We start from the raw sequence: 17,549 nt of genomic DNA, 5'->3' as shown, positions 1-17,549 counted from the left end.
ATGAAGCTCTCAGTGGACTTTACAGTGAATGACCAACACCCTTCTTAGAGCGACACTTGGCCATTTTCAAGTACAGTGACCCCTACAAATAAGATATAAATGGTGCTAATGTGGATGACTGGGCCGTTCTTGAGCACAAAAGGACTTCTCTGTATAGGCTTGTTGTGAATTGTCCTTTTTCAGTGGCTTATTTGTCAGCCCAGAGATTGACAGCAGAGCAGACAAGACAGCAGAGAGGACGCTGGCTATGTTGGAGGGTCGGCCTGGGCGGTCCTGAGCTTGACCAGCTCCTGGCACTGGCAGGGCTGTGGCAGGGAGCAAAACTGAATGGGGTTGGGGACACTGGACATGTTCTTTCCCTTCAAAGCCACCAAGTGTTCTTGGCTGAGGAACTGTTTGGAATGTGCTGCTGCTACCTCCGGGCTGTCTTTGCCCTCTGGGAGTAGTTGTCCTTCCTCACATGAAGCTGAGGGGTGGGCGTTGAGGGGAAAACCTGGCTGTAAGTCAACTCTGCACCAGTCCTGTGGGGTGAACCTCAGTGGTTCCATCACCCACCCACCCTGCAGCATTCCACGTGGTGGGCTCAGGCATTGGGTGATGACGTGCCAGGTGGGAGTCAGGTTGGCCCAGGCTGGCCCCTTTCTGAGAGAAGGAACTTTCCAGACAGAATCAGAAAGAGGTAAATGCCCAGCGGAGGCCCACTGCCCCTCTGCTGCGCTGCTCCGTGCCGGTGGACCGATTGCAGGCCAAGGCCGGCCAGGGACCAGCACCCCAGCCTCAGCTGCCCTGCCTTCACTTCTACCCCACATAAAACACTTGACATACTTGCAACTCCTCCAAGCAGCCCTGCCTTCTCGCCCTCCCTCGGGCCCCTGCACATGGGCAGGTGGGGCTCCTTAGCCTCTCAGGCCTCACTCCTGCTCCTCCACAGATACTGAGCTCTGGGAGCTTCTCTAACTTGGCCCAGCTGGGCAAAGCCCTCAACCTCCAAGAACAACTCCATCCCATTGTCCCTACCTCTCCTCCTTCTCCCCAAGAGACTGGAAGGTGGTCCAGAGCAGGGGCCTGCTGTCCCCATATTCCCTGGGGGATCTCTTGGGGAAGAAGGGGGATGGCTGCAGTCTTTTGCAGCTACCCTCAAGGTCACAGCCCCAGCAGGGGCTCACGGGGTACAGCCAGGACTGGCTCAAAAGCAAGCCACTGTGCCAGCTGGGCTGTGTGCTGCGGCAGGTCACTGAAGCTGGAGACTGGGGGATACAGGAGAGGACAGCAGTGGGCAGATTCCTGGCAGCCCACACCCACACTACCAGCCAGCTCATCCTTTTAGAAGAGGGTAGAGGAACGTGTTGGGAGGGTCCCCTGAGAGTGCAGGTCTGGGTGAGCTGCTTGCATGGGGGTGGGGAGGATGACAGCGGGAAGGAACAGAGCTCACCAGGGGAGGTCGATGTGTGCTGTGCGTGTATGGTGGCCAGGGCAGTGAGAAGAGTAGAAGCATCAGACTGGGGTGGTCGGGGACTAGGATGAAGGCCCAGCATACCATACACAGGGGAAAAACTGAAGGCCTCAAGTCACTGCCAAGAGCATCCAGTCAAGGGCACTTAAAAAACAAAGCCATAGCTGCTTCAGTGGGAGGGAGTGGTGCCCAGAAGTCCTTAGCAAAGGCTGGGTCCTGGGAACTGGGGCTGACCATAGATCCTGCCTGTGGGATAGAGTTGGAAACGGGACTCTGTGAGTACCTGGATATGAGCCAGGGCAGGTGAGCAAAGGCAGGTGGAGAAGGCGTGGGGTCTTGAGGATAAGGGATTTGGCCAAAGGCATGGGAGGAAGCATGTGGGGTGACCTGTGAACCAGGTCTTGAGAGAGCTATAGGTCAGCAAATGGGAACAGAAGAAGAGCAGCTGAGCCAGGCACAGAGGCCTGGGTGCAGGGGACAGAGGGCCCAGCAAGCAGCTGGTATGCAGGGGCCATAAAGGCAGGTGTGGGCAGGTGATGGAGATGTGCACAGTCCTGTCCTCACCAAGAAACCCTCTGAACTCTCAGAGGTGCAAGTTCTGTGAATGGAGCAGCATTTCAGCAGCAAGGGAAGGATGCCTAGAGAAAAAAGCCATCCAAGAAGGCAGAGACAACTCAGAGCCTTTTTAATCACTCAGGACATAAGATGGTACAGGCCTGAACTAGGTCATTATCAGAGCACCTAGGGAAACAGAACACTGTGGTGGACCACAGGGCTAGAGGCAGCAGGATTTGTAGACCACACTGGAAGGGGAGGAGGAACAGCTGATGCTGTACCCCCATTCCCAGGGTCAAAGCCCCCTGTGTCTGCTGGGCAACCTGGGGTCACCCAGGCAGGCACAAAGGGGATGCAGGCAGATGCAAAGCAGCCTCCACTCATCTCTTTCTAGAACCTGAGGATAGTGGGAACCCAAGAAACCAAGGTCCACCAGGCACAAACCCACTGCTCAAGGCCTCCGGTGTCCCTGAACTGGCTCTGTTTTCAAGCCATGAGCCAGGAGACCCTCCTCATTTATGAGAAAGACTCCGCTGGTTTTAGTAAGAGGCCTGCATCTGTGGGAGGAATGAGATGTCACAGCTTCCTAATAGTTCTTGCCTTGGGTCAGCACTAATTTTTTAAGCTCCCTTGAGGTCAAATCCTTTCCGACAGGGATCTGTCTGTCAATCAGATGGTGAAGCCTTTAACCACGTGCAGCAGGATGTGGTGACAACAAAGAAGGAAGAAGCAGTGGAAGGACTTTTGAGAACGGCAAACCCAGACCCCTGTCCCTACAGCCCTTATCCCAAAGCCAGAATTATCCCTGACAGCACCTCAGAAGTACTTTCGAAGCCAAACTAGCCAGGACCCAGGGAGGACCTGGGCCACTCAGGGTTGCCCAGTTGGCGACTGGCTCTCAGAACAACAATGACAGCCAAACTCAGAGAAGCAAAGCGTGGTGGCTGCCAGGGTGGGGAAGGGGCACAGGGGGTTGCCCATCAAAGGGCATAATTTAGTTATGCAAGAGGAACACACTGTGGACATCTGCTGTACAACAGGGCATCTATAGCTCACAATACTGTATAATGTGCTTGAAAATCTGTTAAGAGGGTGGATCTCCTTTTAAGTGTTCTTACAATACTTTTTCTTAAAAAAAAAAAAAAGAGCAGGATCAGCATCGTGCACTGTACCCCAGCTGGGAGGATTCAGTTCTGTTTAAAAATGTGAAAACCAGAATGTGACCAGCACAATCAAGACGTGGTGGCATCGGGCGGCTGAGGCAGTGGCAGCAGGCTGAGGGGGCCGCGGGTAGCACTGGCCGGTATCCAGCTTCTGGACTTTACACAGCCCTTTGTTCACAGGGACCATGCAGGGGACTTCATGGCCAACCTGACTCATTTCCCAGATTCTCCGAGATAATGCTGTCCCAGAGGTCGTCACTAGACACATGCAACTTTTTGAATTTTAAATTTAAAATAAGGTTTTAAAAACAGTTTCCAACTCACATTAGCCACACTGTCAAGTGCTCAGTAGCTACGAGTGGCACCATGTGGAGCAGTGCAGATAAGAGTATTTCATTGTAGAAGGTTCCATTGGACAACGCACTGTTCAAGAAATTGGCACTTTATGGAACTGAGCCAATCTCACGTTTAGATCTAGAAAGGGTAAGAATGTTTGATCGTTGTGGCCACCAGCACTGGCATCCCTGGACTACTACAAAAGAAAAAAGGGAGAAGTCCTGGAATTTGGCTGATTTTCTTCATTTACTAACATCTCCAAAGAAAGAACAGCAGTTTTCATCTCTATAAATGTTCACCTTGCGCCTGTCTTTTATTTAACTGTGCCTTATAGAGGGTTAGTTGGTCTGTTGGCCTCTACTCTGTAAATATCTGCTAAGATACATCTCCTAATGGCATTCATGGAAGGCCGGACTTAGAGCTTTGTCTAGGCTGCAAATTCACGTCCCGTCCCAACTTGCGGCGATTATAGGAGCGTGAAAGAACACGACAATGTGGGTCTATGGTGGGTTTCATATTCTGAAGTCTTATCTCGAACACTTATCTTTTATTTTTAACAGTTAGACAGAAAAGTGAGTTTTGAAGAACTCTGGAAAGGTGTGTTTGCAGGAGTAGGAAGAGCACAGTAAGCACACGACGCTCCTGAAGAGGGTGGCCACCTTGCAGGAGAGTGACCTCAGGGTTTTCAAATCCCTGCTTTAGGGGCAGAGATCAGAGGTGGGGTGCCCTTGTGCTTGCCCCAGACAAACTCAAGTCCATCAGACCGTGGGGCTGTGTGTCCACACTTGTCAGTGTGACAGAGGCACAGTGAGAAGGGAGATAAGGCCACGGCAAAAGAAATTTAACCCGCAAATGAGATAAACTGGTTTCACTTGATTTTTAAAAATGAGACTCATTCCTTAAAGCCTCCCCATCCAAACGAACATACATACCCTAAAAGCAAAACACACCCCAAAACCATCACACATCACTTTCACCGAATCCTTATATAACCATGGTGGATGATGGGCCTGCTACCCACAGGAAAATGGCTTTTAGCACAGCTTGTCTTGCAAGCAGAGATGAAGCAGGGGAGGGGGGAGTAGTCAAGCCTATTTGCTTTACTGTTACAGGTTATTTGGTTTTCAGTAGTGGGTTTTGCATTAAACTGGAATAGCTTTGGCTCATTTGAAATGTATTATATATCAACCATTAATAAGTACAAAATAACAATATACTTGTAACAAGTATATTATGTACTGTCATAATATACATAACTAAAATGTCAGTAAGCATAATATAAGAACTCATCTGGCTGGGGGGTATGGATTCCTAGGAGGCGCATGAGGAATTTAGTAAGGGGTTCCTTATGATACAGGATATCCCTTAGTGAAACTAACTTACATAAAGCTCAACGGTTATACCTCTAAGCAAATCATTGATTTTGTACTAGCATGAGCAATTAAACCAGAAAATATACTTTTTATTAAATGTAAAGCTAGACTTATTAAAAGTAATATATACCAAACTATCACTTCACTGATAATTGAATTAGCACACTGTAATTTTTCTTTACTTTGCCTCAATGTGTTTATTAAAATGAAAAAAAAAAAAAAAAAACCCAGCAGGTTTTTAAAAGCATATTATCCTTCATCCATTAATTAATCAGCCTAGTTATTACTTAAATCATTATTGGAAGGCAAACTAGTCCCACTGCTGTTCTTCTATTAAATGAATATAACTAAGCATCTAACAGAAGCAGTTTGATTACAACAGTTGTAATAAACAAAAATACAGTTTGAGTTACTTCTCAATCTTAATTTAGTATCTATATAAATGAAAACCCCAGGATTTATAAGGTCCACTTCTGTGAAACAGTTGCAAATTCTATGCTGTTTTCAATAATTTTAAATAATTTTAAAGCTTCACCAAGAACCTAATGGTGGCAATTCTGATGTTTTTGATGTTCGTGGCAAGATCTATAAAAGATTACGTGTTTAAAACTTGTGTTTGTCTTTAAATACTCTCATTATAAGAAAGTAATCTGTTAAAACTGGGTATTTGTAGTACCAAACTGGTATTATATTGCCAAAACACAATCTTTAATATCTTTTCATAGAAAATAGTTCACATAACCTCTGCTTAGTGTATTATGAACTTATCAATATTAAAACAAATTCATAAAATAATAAAAAACATTTAAGACAACAGCAAGGCCTGTAAATACAACATTCAGACTCAAATTTTGGGGGAGAAATTTTGTTTTCCAATTTTCTTTGCCCCAGGATGTAATTTTTCCCTTTTACTGATACCTGACAGGCTTCCATTTTAATATTTATAAACACACATTTCTTGTGTAGATTGCCAGTAATAAAGTTTATTCAAGTGTCTAATTCCTGAGTCTGAAGTTCTCATAACCTAGCTTTTGCTAAGTTCTCAAGTCTGATTGCCCAAACTTATGTGAAAACTTGATGTAAAAAAAGCCACATGGTGCAAATAGTTTCTTAATAAGTAGTTTCTAAATTTTACAAACTGTACACATCGTAAGGGAATATACAGATACAGACATTTACTGATGAAAGAAATTACTGAAATACCTAACTGTCCATGATGCTATACTATTCAACCTCTGCAATTGGCTACAACTCAGATCACTCCATTTTCTCAGGAAACTATGTTCTTTCTTACTGGAAATCAGAAACCTTAAAAACAACAGCCCCCAAAATGGAAGACTTTAATGAAATAGATGAAAACAGGCAAAAGTTATTGAAATCCTATGGAAAAATAACAGACATCTTCAGAGCCTGATGTTACACCTCATAGATCTTAACAGCCTCACTATCCTCTTATTTCACACACTCTTTGCAAGTAGATTCTTCTGCTTGTCAGACATGACCTGAGACTTTAAAAATGAAAAAATCTGCCATAATGTACTTAAAACCTTGCATATTCTAAAGGAACTAGAAGAGACATTTGCCAAGGGCATGATTTAAAGTTGTTTTTTTTTTTTTTTGCTGTAAAAAAGCAAATGAAAACCTGCTTAGCAAAGAGTCCATTGGCTTCATTTACTTACAGGAGACAAAGAACTCAAGATGGTAACCAGGCTGTACCCCACCCAGCAGTCTGGGAAGGCATAACGAACCCCACACTGTTCCCAGGGTGGGGCAGGATTTCAGCTACTACAACACCCCATGTTCCCTCTGCGGTCAGTTTCTACCCAGACAACATGCTGCAATACAGCTTTTAGAAAGCACCCAAGAATATTTCTTTCTCAGAAATACTACCATCATAATCACTCTTTCAGGAAAATAGATTTTAAGGAATTACCCCTAAAACTTTAAAATTGAGATTCCATTACTTATCATTGAATGGGAAATTTTTAAAGGGAAAAAAAGATTCAGCTTTCCTAACGCATGGCTAGTCCTCTGCTCGGTGGTTCTTAAAAATAATTTATGTAAAGCAGGCTTTTCTCTAAATATACTGTGCTCTCTCATATACACACTGAAAATAATATTTGCATACAGCGAGTGTATGCACTGATACACACATGGTAAAAAGTTAAAAAATATGGACTGCATAAATCAGTAGCTGATTTTAAATACACACCAACTTAAACAGATTTGTTTGCAATTTCTAAATTCTTCAGGTAGAAAAGATCTTTCTTCCTGGCTGTGGTTCTAGAAGATGTTTATACTCTCGAGTGTGCAAAAATGCTTCTCCATATAAACAAAGAAAGAAAGGTTCCAGGATCTTGGTATTCTAACCTTGCCTTTGCTATTAAATATCCACCCGAAGAATGTGATGGAGACAGCCAAATCAGTCTGTCATGCTACAGTAAACATGATATTTTGTGTGCTGCTCAAGACATTTTTTCTCATGAATATAAGTTGCCTGCCATTTATTATGAGATTCCCCCCACCCCGATTGACACCCCATTATGTATATTCAGTCAAGCTCAAACGAGATTTCAAGTGATCAATATACTATTTGTGTTGAAAGTCTATTAGCAGCTCTAGCAATACACTCTGCAGAGGAACAAAAATGGAGAGATATTTAGTGAACTGAATTAAATGGAAATCCATGTTTTGGGTGGGGGGCCAGGGGGAGGGGGCAGAGACCAGAAGGCAGAGAAACCAGGGGGAAAAGAAGGCAGCGAAGATGTTTTTCCTAATCAATGTTTTCCTTAGCTTTCTAGACGCTGATCACTGATGCGATGCATTAAATGTCTAACAATTTTTCAAAACCATCTTAAATTACAGGTTGAGGATTCTAAAGAAGCAGGAAGGGGTTTCTTTCTGAAAACATAATTCCTTTCATGAAGAACCATACTTGGAAGTGTGTGATATCCAGAAAGTGGAGCAGGAGGACCCAGGTCTGGGAGAGCTAGAAAATGCCAGTTCCCAACGTCTTTGGGTGAATTAGCAATGGCCTCCTGCATACTTTAACATTTTCCATTTTATAACCGAAGTGCACATGACAGTCATCAGTGGAGCCAAACAAATATATCGGTTAATATACATGGTAGGAAAGCTAGCTCAGTATTAGCCAAAGGGTTTTGTTGAGCACAAAAGAACTCTGCTCCTGAGACGGGATGGGTCTACATATTGGAATGCCTGACACAGAAGATTAGAATAGGCAGGGCTACCCAGAAAGGTGGGACATCTGGAGAAGTGTCAATTCTACAACCATGAAAAATAATGTGTAGGGACAGGCAGAGAAGAATGCCAACTGACAGCTGTGACGGCGGCTGTAGAGTTACATCACGCTGGGCAAGGAACCACATTGGTCTAAGTTAAGCATCTCTCCCCTTGGGCCCAAGGGGCTATCACCTCCTTCCAGTCTTATTTGTGAAGCTAGAATTTCAGATAGAAAGAATGAAAATGAGAAGAACAGTTCTGCATAGAGCCCCACAATTATCAATATTTGAGTATTTGGTTCACTGAACTTACAGTTTGAACCACTCTCAGGCAGAAGAGCGCAGTCACTATCCACGGTAGCCAAGGAATACCTGCAACACCAAAATGTTTAGATCATTAGCACTCTGGAGCGTTTCCAAATTCCATGAGTAGCCAAGATTTACAGAAATTTGACCAAAGGAGATGCATCCTGAACTACATCTGGACAAAAGCTATTTCTAGTATCTTTAGTTCTAAAACCTAGAGCATGAATACTTTTAAAACAGGCAATCTAAAAGCAGACACATTGATTGCAAAAGTACTTTGTAATATGAACCACTGGGCTGGTTACTGTCTCTTCTTGAAGGTCCTACATGCTAAAATATCCCAAGCACATTGCAGGATCCACCAATCAATCACATGACCGAAACAAAAACTCCCCTCCACCCTAGTTCTCCCCCCAAATAAATGCAAAACCCTAAATAGCAATTCTAGTCTGTGTAGAACAAATGTACTGTAGGAGGCAAAACGTGCACACCAAAGTGCATTCTTTAATTTTGTAGAGATGTATGTGCAAGTATTTAATGTGACATAATTTTAGAAGAGCAAGTTTCCAAATAGTTTCTTAAAGGTAATTCCAAACCACCTAACCCAATACTCATACATGCCAAATTATGTGCATATATTAATTTTTAAATACTTAATGCCAATGATATTACTAACATTACTGACCCTACAATTCTCTGTAATAAGTGAATGAATAAAGTATATTGTCACCAATTTCCTTGCAAAACACACATAAGCGGATATTCTCAAATGGCAAACGGCAGATTCTTGGAGGTTAACTTTAAAAGCAGTCAGACATCAATCAGATGCCCCTTTCCATCTTGCAAGACTCTGAGTGTCCTAAAAATCCCCACTGTACCTAAACTGTCTCTTATGATAAAAAAAAAAAAAAAAAAAAAAGAGGTTTGTTGGCAGGTGAAAGCAGCCCAGGTGTTTATTCAGCCGCCGCATTCACTGTGCTGGGAGATGAGTTTTCTGGAATGTTCCTCATACAACGCTATGTACATATTTACTGTCGGAACTCAAAGAGGTACTGTACTGGAACCTTCTTACAATGCAATTAACTGTGCAAGTGGGCAGAGCTAACTTTGACAAAATAATCACTGCAAATCTTAGAAAAAGACCCTCTTTGAAACCAGGTTGCCAGTGTGAGCAACGCACCAAAACATCCTACCAATTTGATTCCTGAAGCCAAAAGTGAAATCTATTTTGATTTTAGAATGACCAGCAACTGCAGGCAATTTACCTGATTGCATGTGCCTCATGAAATTTCAAAACCTTCCAGGTGCTAGGATTTGTAGGTGTGGCTTGTGAATTTAAAGGAAGGGGAAAATGATGATATAAAAAGGAAAACAGCAAAAGTGGTTTCAGCAGCTTTGAATTTTCATTAGTGCCAAAGGCAACAAGCAATTTTCACCTGGGGCCTCACTGAGACTGGAATGACTTAAGATACTGCTAACTGGCCACCCCTTCCAGATTTAGAAATGCATTAATTAACGCCAGTCATCAAGGGAAAAGTATCATTTTCTCTTCTTTAAATGATTTATTTGTCTTAAAAGTGAATGGCAACAGGAAGCGGGCGTCCTTTTGAAAACCTGTTTTTTAAACAAGGAAAGAAAAAGGTCTCTCTCACTTGGTCTCGCTCTTCTCCCGTGGCCAGACCCACTGTCTGCAGTAGATGTGCGGGTAAGCATGGCTGTGATGATAATGATTATGATTTTATAATGCTTCCTTATAAATTTGTGAATTTTTGCGAGTTTATGAACAGCTCTTTCTTCTGAATTGCTTAAAACATTTCCTTTCCTGTAGATTTGCAATAAGCTTTGAAATCGGGTTGCAGAAATGGCTTTCCTCTAATCTGACATGATATGACTGGGTTCTGATCGAAGAACCAGGCTTATTTATCTGTTCCCTGCTCCGCTTGTGTATCTCTGTTCTGGGAGGCCAAGCGCTTGTCTATTCCTCAAGGAGGTTTATTGCCTAGAAATGAGTCCCTTCTTTAAAAAAGAAAGAAAAGCCTTACTTTTAAGAATACCCAAGTAAAAATCATTCTTTTTGGCTTCACTATATGTTTTGGTATTTGTCCTTCGGATCATGTCATTTAGCCTCAGGATCTTAAAATGTGGAAGCAGTTCCCACTTCATATCCGTTTTCTATCAAGATCAACCTCTCAAAGTTAAATGGATATTTTAACAAGATGACGGGTGAAACTGAGGAACACTGTGCTTTTCCATAAGACGTACTTACGGGGTAAAGCTTACCCTCGAATTTTTAGTTATTATTTAAATAAACGTAAATCCCAATTCTAGAAATTGCCTCTCTGCACCACTGCAATTGTCGAATTCCTTTCCTGGCCTTTCATGCAGATACTAAGAAACAGGGTGGGGCTCTGGGGCTTGCATGCAATGTTAAGAGAGTCTGTGCTGCAAAGAAAACTCAATTAATCGTTCATATTGCAGTTTTTCAGTGTCCTTCACAAATACCTTTGAAATCATCATGTTAGGAGTACCACTACTTCTAATGTTAAGATTTAGAATGAAATCTTTGTGCCAAGCCAAATGTGCTGTGCACAAGCACAGATGATAGGTATTGAAATGAAGGTGACAAGTCAAGGAATCAGGGGGGAAACCTTCCCTGAAGAGAGATAGAAGGAGACCAGCTTCACTGGTCACCATGTCTCTGTTGAAGCTTTTTTCTGCTCCCTTTTTGTTTTAAGAAGAGGTATAGTTCTTAGGGTCTAAGGTAAAATCCGCCCCTGCTAAGCCATGCTGGTTCCCTTATGAGTCAGCAGGCCACTGAGCAGTTCAGACAGTGCAGACCAGAGTAAATGAGCAGGAGCTGTCTTTGGACACACCCATTTTACTAATCCTGACTCTCATCTTTTAAAAAATCATCTCCATGCCACTTGGTTTCTAATCTCAGAACTTGCATCAAAAACTGCACCCGTCCACCTCCACCAAAGATTCAGGTTCCAATGAACACTAATCCTCTGGCCCTTATATTGAGAGCAGTTGGATTACGGTTTATTTCTTGCTGGATGGGCCACTCCTGTTTCTCTAGTCTGCATGTTATCAGCTTGACATTTCCTTCAGTGGCATATGACAAATCAAATTGGCCATCATTGCACTCATCAAACGAGGATGTTTTCTATTTCCCAGGACTGTTTCCTCCACTCCTTTTACAATCACGGACACAGCACACACACAAGAATGTCTTGCATTTTTTTGGGGGAGGGGGGACATTGGTAAGCAATAATGAATGGCTACATCTCGCGGTATGGAAGGAAAAAGCAACCAACAGCCATAAAGCCAAGAGCACAGTGTCAAAATATGAATTTAAATACCCAATGCCTACACCTTAAATTTAAGCATTCATCCAAAAATGCAGATATTATTCGCTTTCGAAAACTTTACCAAAAGCTGAATTATTTCCCATCTCTTTTTTGCATGATTCAGCACTTTTAATACTAATTTTTGCCAAGAAATTAAAAGGTAAAAGGAATTTCTTCTGGGCTCCTTAAGACCTCACACACTCTTTAGTGAGCCACTTGCTCTCCTGCAAGTGATATGACAGGGTCATATCAGAAATGGGGGGAGATGGGTAGGGTGTCACCCGTTTGCTGCGGTAACATTCGGTAACCACCTCGGAGCAGGGCAATGCCTCTCCCCGGAATCTAAGTGGCTTTGGGGGACGGAATGACCCACCGCAGAGGCTTCGCCCGGTCTCAGGTTCATCCTCCCCAACACCTTCTCGCCCAGGAGCCACACACGCAGGCACACTCCATTGCACCTGTGTAATCTCCATCAGCTGCAGCCGCACGCTCCCACCTGATGTCTTTTCAACCTTTGTCAAGTATCTCAAGACAAGAATTTCCCGAAGCCCTTCCCCCAAATCCAGGCTTTCGCGGGAGCCCCCCAACCCGCAGGAGCAGGAAAAAGCCACCGAGATGGCGAGAAATGGCTCAGCAAACTTCCTCCGCACGGACCCGCACGCGCCCCGCGCGGTCCCCGCAGCATCCCACGCCCGCAATGCACACTCACCTGCGGGTAGGAGAGCCGCGCGCCCCAGCGGCCAACCTCGCGTCCCGAACTCCGCCCGCGAGCCTCCACGCCCCGTGCCGGAGCGCCCTCAAGGGTGCCGGGGACCGCGGGCCGGCTCCGGGCTGGGCGGCGGGACGCCTGGAGGAGGAGCGCGCCCCGGAGGGTCCGCGCCGAGCCTGAGCGAGCGGGCGAGCGGGGCGGGAGGGGCCATTTGTAACCGAGCAGACGCTACCACCGCCCCTTACTCGCGGGGGGCGGGGGCGGGCGGTCAGGTGACGGCGGCCCACCCTCCGCCGCGGAGCCGGGTGGTTCCTGCCCAGGAGGAGCCCCCTGGCGCGCTCTGATTGGAACTCCCGCCGCAGTGGCGGGGGAGGGGGGCACGTGACAGCCCGGCCCCGCGGCCCCGCGCGCCCCACCCCGCTGGGCACCCCATCTTCCTCCTGGAAAAGCCGGGGGACACAGGGAAGGCGGGGGGGAGCACGTGGGGTGCAGGAGAGCCTACCAGCCCCTTAAGCTGCATCAGCGGGTGCTCCCGCCGGCCGAGCCCGGAGAGGGAATGGTTCCCCTGCGGCCGGCTGGCCTTCTCCGCGCTCACGCCCTACCCTGAGCCGCAGTACCCTCCCCTTGGCCGCAGGACCCTCCCCCAGCCCTTCCAGGCCTGGGCACCCGCTGTGTAGACCACCGCCATTCCATAGATGCCAGTGGCACTTAAAGTGTGTTTTGTTTGTTTTCTCTGTGCACCGGCACGCTGTGCTAGAGAGAAACCACCGACCATGCGTTGCAGACACCGCCCAGCTCGGAGGTCCGGGAGACCCCCCGACCACACCCGAGGATGTCTGACGACCCCCCGGGTCAGGGCGCGGCGGGATTAGGGCCTGCGCTCTCGCGCGTGGGGGAGGGGGTCCTCCCAAAGAAGCTGGCGGGGTGGCGGGGGAGCGGGCGGTCATCGGGGTGCGAACCCAGTTCTGAGCCTTTGGGAGCCCATCGCTCATAATAAAGGTCAAATTAAACACCTGAACTAGTGGTGCCGGCAGGGACGCGCTGCATGGTCGTGGGAAACCGGGTTATGAATCTTCCTTCCCGAGCAGTGCTTTTCTTGTGTGCAAGAATGGGGTCGTGCAAGAACCCCCCGGAGGCGCGCACTGTTCTAAAGCATAAGTGGATTCCGCAGCCTCTTCCCCCACCTTTCTACGGCCCCGTCTCCTGCTGCACCACCCTAGAAGGCAGGAATTCGGAGAAAATGCGGTGTCACGTTCGCCGCTGTGCCGGCGGACGCGTCTGCGCCAACTCCAGCAACACGTGGGGACCGGGAATCTGGGCGTCTGCTCTCCACTTGAGTGCTTGTATTTGTAGGATTATTTATTATAAGCAGATTGGAAGGAGAAGTCTGTCGCTGCACTTGATTGTTTCAAACTTTTGTCCAAAGCAGTTTGTACTTGGTACGTGCGGGGACGCGGTTTCCAGCCGAGGCTGCGCGGCGCTCCGGGGAGGCGAGGGCGCGGCACGGAGGAAGGCGGAGGCCCCTGGTCCCTGGGTGACCGGCTGGGCAACTCGACTTTGCCCTTGAGGGCCTTTCCACCGGAATGGGAGCCTCAGGCAGCATTAAAGCTGGGGGCCTGGACCCACGGGTACGTGGGTTTCTCTGGGCACGAGACAAATGGCTGCACGTTTACCTCGCCAGGGGGGCTCCGCGGAACGCTTCTGGTGCCAACGCTAGATGGGAAACCTCGGAGGAAGCTGAGCATCTGAGCATTGTAAACTGGGCGATGGGGAGAAGCATTCGATATAAGCAATGCCTTGCACCCTTTAAGCCCAACTCCCCGCCCCCACTTCTCCAAACAAAGTTTAGGGACTCTCATCCATAAAGCATAAATCCGCCGAGATGAAAAATGCGCTGTTAAAAAACCCCAAAAAACTCTTTAATAGGAAGAGGGGTAAATTGTCCATTTCCAGGTGTTGCTACGTTAAAATTAGAGGTTGATTGTGACGAGAATCCCAGCATGCAGGACACAGGCAGATAGAATTTTCGCAATTAAAAATAAGTAGGCACTGACCCCCCCTCCACCCCCCCAACCCCCACCCCCAGTCAGCTACTCCAGCAAGGACTGGGGCCAGCGAGGCCGTAGAGCCGGGTAGGGGTCACTTGTTGCCTCTCCGCCAGAGGAGGTCATTTCCAAGAGGATCTGGAGGATATTAAGAGTTAAAAACCCTGCTCCGGTATGTGGGCGCTCCAGCGGCCACGGCAGGCAAGGGCACTGATTCCGTGCCTGGAGGAGATGCGGTTTCTAGTTTTGTTTTGTTTTGTTACTTTAAGTCTGGACCATGTTTGCTTGAAATGCTTTGTCTTGCACGTCTGGAAATGACTCTGTGCGGTAAATGCTCGCGCGCGCGCACACTCACGCGGGCGCCCCCCGCCCCCACACACACACCCGGGGGTCGCCCCGCATGTTGGGTGGGGGAGGCGAATGGCACAGGTACCTCGGACCTTCTTGGGCTCTGCCCTTGGGAAAGCAGAGCGAGGGAGATGGCCTCCATGTGGCTGTTGACTTGAGACAGGTAAAGGCACGCCTACCTCCGCTTTGGGCACGGGGATTGAGGATTGGGGAGCCTGGTACAGATACAGGGGCTGTCCAGGTACACGCGCAGCGCCCGCTGGGGTACAGGGTACAGGTATAGGGCCGGCAGGTTCTCGGGACTCGAGTTCATTGTTTATGGGGTCACGCTCGGTGGAGAAAATGCGCGATGCCGGAGAGAGGGGTGACCCAGGGTCCGCGCGGAGCCGACCCCCTCGCCGTGGGAATGCGGCCCAGGGGGTTCGCGCGGCAGAGTCCGCGGCGCCTGGCTGCCACCCGAGAATTTGCCTTCAGCGTCCTCCGGTGGCTCTGGCCGGGGTTTGCGGAGCAAAAGCGGAGCACGCGAGCAACTCTGCGGGTTTGGAGCAGCCGCGTGTAAGGGGCTGTGAAAAGCTGCCTCGTGGGCACTTAAGGGCTGAGGGTAACAAAGTGAAGAATTTATGCTGTTTTTTACATTAAGTTCAGTCTTGCTGAACGCTTCAAAGACTGATAGAAATTTGGAGGGGTGTGTGTGTGGGTGTGTGTGTTGGTGGGTGGGCATGGAAAGGGGTTTATACTAGGGTTCAGGACCACTTTGGGAAATACCCAATTGAAGGAATTTTCCCATCTGGGCCGCGCTCTCCGGAGCTCTAGGACCTGGGTGGAGACGCCGCTGCTGCGCTCGCGGTCACTTCCCGCATTATGGCACCTGGCGTTGTCCTGCAACTCCCACGACCCGCAGTCAGACCCTTCCGCTCCGGCTGGAACCAGCAAGTCTTGGCCCAGCCTGGCCCCTTTAAACGGACCTTTTTTCTCTGCCTTCCACCCGGAGGGCAGGTGAACGCCGGCAGGCACCGCAGTGCGACTGGCGGGCACTTCGCAGCCCCGCGCCACCTCCTCTGCACCAGGCGCCCGACTGCGGGGCTGCTGCGGCAGCGCGGTCACAGCATGCCAGTGCCTCCCCGCCCCCCGCGGCCACACCCTAGACGCGTGCCATCCCACCCTACCACCCCCAGCACCCCCACCCCCAGCGGCCGCACACCACGGCCTTCTCTTTCCAGCGCGCTCCCGGCGCGGACCCCAGTACTGGCGGGTGGAAGCCTGGATCCGTGTGCCCGCGCTGGTGTGCAAGCGTGTGGGAGTGTACATGACCGCCACCGGCGATCCCACCGCTGTCCCCAACTCGGGGTCCACCCACGTGGAAACCACCGGCCCTCGCCGGTCCCTGGAACTCGGCTGCAGGTGCAGTTCCCTCGAAGCCCCAAGGCGCTCTCACCGGTCTCTGTCCACCCCAGCCTTTCCCCCCAAGTCAGGGTTTGGCCATTAGGGAAGCCCCTTCGTCCGCACCCCCAGGCATCCCCGGACAAAGCCGGAGTAGTGAAGAGGCCCTGGCACCCGGAGGGACGCGCGCGCGGAGAGCTCCTCCAGGCGCCAGGCCTCGGTGCGGTCCCTGCCTCATGATGTGCCCCTTGGGTGCCGAGGTGGGGCTACGGGTGTCTCCTGTGGGGCCAGCACCCCATCGCTGCTCCTTGAGCACTGACACCCCGCCCCCGCGGCGCTGCAGGAAGGAGGCTGGCGGCGCGGGTTCCTCCACACCCACGTGCCCTTCGTGTGCGCGCCCCCGGCCTGTAGATGGTACCAGACTAGTGCCACCGGGATTTCCGGGCGGCCCCACCCTGCTGGCCGCTACGCTTCGCTCCCAGCACTGGGGTCTCTTTGGCGTCTCTGCTGCAGCACCGCAGACCAGGCGCGGCCTCTGCACGCCGGCTGGTGCTGCCCAGAGGCTGCACCTCCCGCCCCTGTCCCGCACTCACCTTTTTCTTGTGGGGAGTGGGGTTCAGTCACTGCACTCGCGCCGTTCAGGCGGGACCCAGAGCCTACGGAGGGTGCAGCAGGAGGGCGTTCCCCCGGCGCCAACACCCTCCTTAAACCTTCCCTCGCTTTCAGCACAGCACCTTCATCAGCCTCCCTGACTGTAGGGGAGGCAAAGCTCTTGCTCCCTCTGATTACTCCTTCTCACTGCCACACCAGCACGCGCGCGCACACACTCACACACACACACCCCTGAACACCGAGAGGCCATGAGCAACTTTAATTCCAACGCTATGCAGCGTCTATCACGTCCCTGACAGCAAGGTGAGGGAGTGGCACTTATGACTTAGGTGGTTTCTTAACATTGACAAAATTGCCTTCTGCTCCTGACCACTGCTTTTTTTTTTTTTTACATGCTGTTTGGAAAAATAAACAGCCCAGGAGCATTCACACATTTAAAAAATATTAAACTACTTTTAGATAATCATAGATTCACCAGCAGTTATTCATAATACAGAGAGATTTTGCAGCACATGCCACTCAGTTTTCCACAATGGTAACAATTCCCCAAACTATAGCACACTCACAGCCAGGATTTAGACACCGACACAATCTACCAATCCTACTTACAATCTTCTGCCCCCCACCTACCCCCCAGTACTCTTTGTGCATGTGTGTATCCAGTTTTGTCCTGTGCG

The 17,549-nt window shown here is 48.9% G+C and overlaps 1 long non-coding RNA gene across 4 annotated transcripts in view; it reads right to left on the bottom strand.

Annotated features, from left to right (window-relative positions):
• LOC119258872 (uncharacterized) overlaps positions 1–16,882 on the bottom strand; it is a 112,307-nt gene extending 95,425 nt beyond the window's left edge. For 3 of the 4 annotated variants that reach the window (XR_005128347.2, XR_008551181.1, XR_008551180.1), the window contains exons 1-2: positions 12,488–12,531; positions 8,436–8,494 (exon numbers count right to left, since the gene is read on the bottom strand). This is a non-coding gene — a long non-coding RNA (uncharacterized LOC119258872). Of the gene's footprint in view, positions 1–8,435; positions 8,495–12,487; positions 12,532–16,853 lie in introns of those variants that run through there. The other variant, XR_005128348.2, reaches the window with a different exon arrangement.
• Positions 16,883–17,549: the final 667 nt, after the last annotated feature.

This window comes from Talpa occidentalis, unplaced genomic scaffold (assembly GCF_014898055.3).
Source record: "Talpa occidentalis isolate TD23 unplaced genomic scaffold, MPIMG_talOcc4v2.1 talOcc4.10, whole genome shotgun sequence".
NCBI classification, from domain to species: Eukaryota; Metazoa; Chordata; class Mammalia; order Eulipotyphla; family Talpidae; genus Talpa; species Talpa occidentalis.
Note: the sequence above shows the minus strand (reverse complement) of the source record. Positions and strands in the feature narration are given on the sequence as shown.